Source organism: Bos taurus, chromosome 11, assembly GCF_002263795.3.
Source record: "Bos taurus isolate L1 Dominette 01449 registration number 42190680 breed Hereford chromosome 11, ARS-UCD2.0, whole genome shotgun sequence".
Lineage (NCBI taxonomy): Eukaryota > Metazoa > Chordata > Mammalia > Artiodactyla > Bovidae > Bos > Bos taurus.
In genome coordinates, this window is record NC_037338.1 from 56,865,270 (window position 1) to 56,870,854 (window position 5,585).

Genomic DNA, 5,585 nt, shown 5'->3' on the forward strand with positions numbered 1-5,585 from the left:
GTCAGAGATTACATACAGCACATCAAACTGAAGATGTCATAAATATAACTTAATGCTCAGCTATTTTTCATCCTCTGAAGCTTTTATCAATGTGCCTATTCATTTTTCTGTAGTAGGTAGACATTTGTGATATTTCATTTCCTCATGTACTTACTAGTTTTGATTTCTTGAAATAAACTCTATGGGCCATTTTGGATTCATTGATTAAACACATATTTATTTTATACCATTATATTTTAAATATTGTACAAGTTTTCAGGATATAGTGCTGAAAATGACATACTCTCTGAACTCAGGAGATTTAGAGAAAATTAGGAAACATGGGTATTAAACAAATGGTGACCAGGATTTTGAATGTAGAAGCATGATATGCTAATAAGCCAAAAAATGGAGGACTCTCTTAGGTCTCATGCTTCAGAGTTGGGGGGGGGGAGTCCACTGAACAAAAATGATGTCTAAGCTGAGTATGGAAGTAGGATTATCAAATTGGTACCCTGTTAGTGGTGCTGGTAGGCACTCCATGATTGGCATGGGGTCATAGGCATGGGAAATATTAAGTTTTAATCCAAGAAAGACAGACATGGGTGAAGAGCCTGGAGGAGCTCTATATGACTTCAGAGGACAGGGCAAGGGGAGAGAGGGGAGACTAATGTGGAGGGGTAGCCAGGGCCACTTGATGAAGGACTGTGAAGCCATGTTTGGGCTTCCACTGTGGATCAGCAGTAAGGAATCTCCCTGCAATACAGAAGATGCAAGTTCCACCCCTGGGTCAGGAAGATAGACTGGAGGAGAGTGGCAACCCACTCCAGTATTCCTGGCTGGAAAATCCCATGAACAGAGGAGCCTGGTGGGCTACAGTCCACGGGGTGGCGAAGAGTTGGACACGAATGAAGCAATTGAGCTCACATACACACATCACAAATATTTGCTTTTACAAAGTGAGGCAGTCTATAAAATTATCAGTTCAGTTCAGTTGCTCAGTTGTGTCTGATTCTTTGCGACCCCATGGACTGCAGCACACCAGGCCTCCCTGTCCATCACCAACTCCTGGACTTTACTCAAACTCATGTCCATTAAGTCAGTGATGACATCCAACCATCTCATCCTCTGCCATCCCCTTCTCTTCCTGCTTTCAGTCTTTCCCAGCATCAGGGTATTTTCCAATGAGTCAGTTCTTCTTATCAGGTGGCCAAAGTATTGGAGTTTCAGCTTCAGCCTCAGTCTTTCCAATGAGTATTCTGTACTGATTTCCTTTAAGATAGACTGGTTGTATCTCCTTGCAGTCCAAGGGAATCTCAAAAGTCTTCTCCAACTCCACAGTTTAAAAGCATAAATTCTTCAGTGCTCAGCTTTCTTTATAGCCCAACTCTCACATCCATACATAACTACTGGAAAAACCATAGCTTTGACTAAACAGAACTTTGTTGGCAGAGTAATGTCTCTGGCTTTTTAATATGCTATCTAGGTTGATCATAACTTTTCTTCCAAGGAGCAAGCATCTTTTAATTTCATGGCTGCAGTCACCATCTACAGTCATTTTGGAGCCCCCCAAAATAAAGTCTGTCACTGTTTCCACTGTTTCCCCATCTATTTGCCATGAAGTGGTGGGACCGGATGCCATGTCTTAGTTTTCTGAATGTTGAGCTTTAAGTCAACTTTTTCACTCTCCTCTTTGACTTTCATCGAGGGGCTTTTTAGGTCTTCTTCACTTTCTGCCATAAGGGTGTTATCATCTGCATATCGGATGTTATTGATATTTCTCCAGGCAATTTTGGTTTCAGCTTGTGCTTCCTCCAGTCCAGCACTTCTCATGATGTACTCTTCATATAAGTTAAATAAGCAGGGTGACAATATACAGTTTTGACGTACTCCTTTCCTTATTTGGAACCTGTCTGTTTTTCCATGTCCAGTTTTAACTGTTGATTCTTGACCTGAGTACAGATTTCTCAGGAGGCAGGTCAGGTGGATTGGTATTCCCATCTCTTGAAGAATTTTCCACAGTTTATTGTGATCCACACAGTCAAAGGCTTTGGCATAGTCAATAAACCAGAGATAGATATTTTTCTGGAATTCTCTTGCTTTTTTGATGATCCAATGGATGTTGGCAATTTCTGGTTCTGCCTTTTCTAAATCCAGCTTGAACATCTGGAAGTTCATGGTTCACATACTGTTGAAGCCTGGCCTGGAGAATTTTGAGCATTACTTTGCTAGCATGTGAGATGATTGCAGTTGTGTGGTAGTTTGAGCATTCTTTGGCATTGCCTTTCTTTGGGATTGGAATGAAAATTGACCTTTTCCAGTCCTGTGGCCACTGCTGAGTTTTCCACATTTGCTGACATATTGAGTGCAGCACTTTCACAGCATCATCTTTTAGAATTTTAATAGCTCAACTGGAATTTCATCACCTCTACTAGCTTAGATTGCTAATAATCTATAAGTACAGTTGATCCTTGAACAACATAAGTTTCAACTATGTGGGTCCACTTATACACATATTTTTTTTTTCAGTAGTAAGTATGCAATTTTATGTGACCCATGGATGGCTGAATCTGAAAATGCAGAATGGCATAAATGGAGGAAGAGTGAGTACAGAGGGCTGAGTGTAAGTTACATGTGGATTTTCAACTGAGTGGAAAGCCTGTGCCCCTAACTCCTGCATTGTTTAAGGGTCAACTGTAGTATCATAACTTTGAGAAAATTTAATGGGAAAAAAACAAAAGAGAGAGATGGATTCAGTCTAATACTAATAATAGTTTCTCCTATTTATGTAGTAATTTATAATTTTTAAAACATCTTCAAATATTTTATTGGATTTAAACATCTTAACCTTTTTAGATAGGCAGGATAAATGTTACTATTCCTGTTTTATAGATAAATAAAGCTACCTTTTGCTTTCAGGAACCACCTCACCTATTCTAAGCTATATGGTTTATGCAGGGATCACCCACTTTCCAGTCTCAGGAAAGAAGCCTGATATATAGAAGCCAATCAATATCTCAAATCCCTTGTCCATGGTGACTGGCTCAAGGATAGGTTCCTAATCTAGTAAGAACCAATGAGATAGAAAGATTCTTGAGATTTCTTGTTTTTTTTTTTTTTTTTTCTTTGGAGGAAAACATCTTTTTATTTATTGGAAGGGTTTTTGAACAGGAGAGACTGTCATTCCCCAATGAGAAAAAGTGAAAATGTAAGGTATTAAACTACTTCAACCTTTCTCACCAGTTCATGAAGGGTTGCTGAAGCTGCAAAAGAATCACCATACAGGGAATTGAAAGTGAAGTTGAAGTCTTGGAGGGGAGCGTGGTAGACAAACTGATCTCCAGTGACATTGTTTGCAATGTTGATTAAATTTTGCCTGAAATCTGGGTTACCCCAGAACTTTGCAATTTTGTAAGCAAATGTTATTTTTTTCATACTGTTTAACCCAATTTGAATTTTCAATCACTCTCACTTTAAAGGGGCATAAACAATAGACAATAACCTGTGTTAACTGAAATATATGTGTGTTTGTTATGATTAGTGCAAGAAACAGAGATACTAATCCTAGTAATCAAGACAAAGGTGTTTGTTTGTTTTTTTTTCCCCCTGTCAAATTCAAGACTTTTGGAAATAATTCAGGTCTGTTACAGTGCTCTGTTCAGGGAATCAAGATCCTTCTTTCATGCAAATTTTCCACATCCCAAGATTATCTTATGGTCCAAAATGATTCTTGGAGCTCCAGTCATTATGTCTATCTTCCAATAAGTAGGAAAAAAGGAAAAAAGATGTCATCATCTTTCCTCTTGAGGACACTTTTTGGAATTTGCACACGTCACTTCTGCTTATACCCCATTGACCAAAACTTAATCAAACAGCCTGACCTATCTGCCTAAAGAACCTGAGACAGATAAGTTATATTGTTGTTGGCAATGTGTCAAACAAAAAATTAGTGTACTATTCTTAAAGAAGAGGGCAGAATCCATAGGTAGGGGCAATCAGCAGGCTCTGATACAGAAGGATATAAGGAGTTCATAGAAGTGAGATAAAAAAGGCAACTCTGAAAGGCTAGAAGGCAGAATCATCAGAACAGTTTCCTAGCAAGAGAGCAATGGGATTCTAGCTAATGTCCATCCCTGTCTCCCCTGAACAGGAAGCAAAGCTCTGGAGAAGAGCAATTTATAGCCTGAGCTTGAGTCATGTGGTAGCCCCAAGGCTATGCAGATGTGATGAGAAGGCTCCACCTGTTGGGTTTCTGTGATACAAGGCAGCACTTATGTTTACCATACCAATAGGATTACATGTAGTGAGAAAAAAACAATTTTCCAAAACAAATTTGGCACTGCTGTGTGAAGATGAAATCTCAAGGCAAATTAATAGCAATATCAATAATGATAATAATAATACAAAATTTTGCTGTGTCTCAGGAAGTGACCTTTCCTTGAAACACAGATAGCTAGAGGCAGAGCCAGGAATGTGTATGTGTGTCAGATGTGTGTGTGTGTGTGTGTGTGTGTGTGTTAGTTGCTTCATTCATGTCTGAGTCTTTGCAACCCCATAGACTGTAGCCTTCCAAGCTCCTCTGTCCATGGAATTCTCCAGGCAAGAACACTGGATTGGGTAGCCATTTCCTTCTCCAGGGGATCTTCCTGACCTAGTAATTGAACCCTGGTACACTGCATTAAAGGTAAATTCTTTACCCTCTGAGCCACCGGTGAATTCCAGAATCAGACTCAACTTTTCCAACATCCAGTTCAGTGCTTTTCACATATTACAACTCTAAACTATGTAATTCATGGAGGGAACTAAAATACTAGTGTTCTTACTGCAGCTCTTTTATCAGACATTATTTCATTTTCATTTTGTATTTTTGTTCTTACAAGAGTCCTTTACCAATATTTCTCAGATGAGGAGACAAAGAGTTGAAAGATATGATTTATAAGAGAACTTGAACTCAGATCTTTGACTCCTATTTCAGTGTTTGTTCTACTTGGACACTGGTTCTCAGCCTAAGGTGATATTGCCACTCTTATCTCACCCTGGTCAGGGATATTCAGCAATATCTGGAGAAATTTTGGTCATCATTACTGGTTGGAAGGTTCTACTGGCTTCCGGTGGGTAGTGGGCATGAATGCTGCTCAATTTCATTTGAATACAGAACCTAGAACAGTTTCCCACAAGAAAATGTAAAGAAAACCAATGTTGAGAAACGCTAATGATGGAATATTTACTCTCTGATAATTTTTAGCCCAGAGAGTCTTAGTTCAACTCTCTTTGATGGATGAGGGGTACAATTTATCAAGCCTCTGATTCCATACAACACCAGTCCAGTTGGAGTTCTGTTTCCCTTTGTCTTTTACCAGGTGAGTTAGGCATCCAGGGAAGCCCACTGCATCAATGTAGAGTTATACTTTTTTCACCTCCCATGGGTAGAGAGCATAGTCTGACTGGGGTGTGAGTGTTGGCTCTGACATTGACTATACTCCCAAGTGGTGCAGTAGTGAAGAATCAGCCTGCCAGTGCAGGAGATGCAGGAGACACATATTTGACCCATGGGTTGGGAAGATCCCCTGGAGTAGGAAATGGCAACCCACTCCATTCTTGCCTTG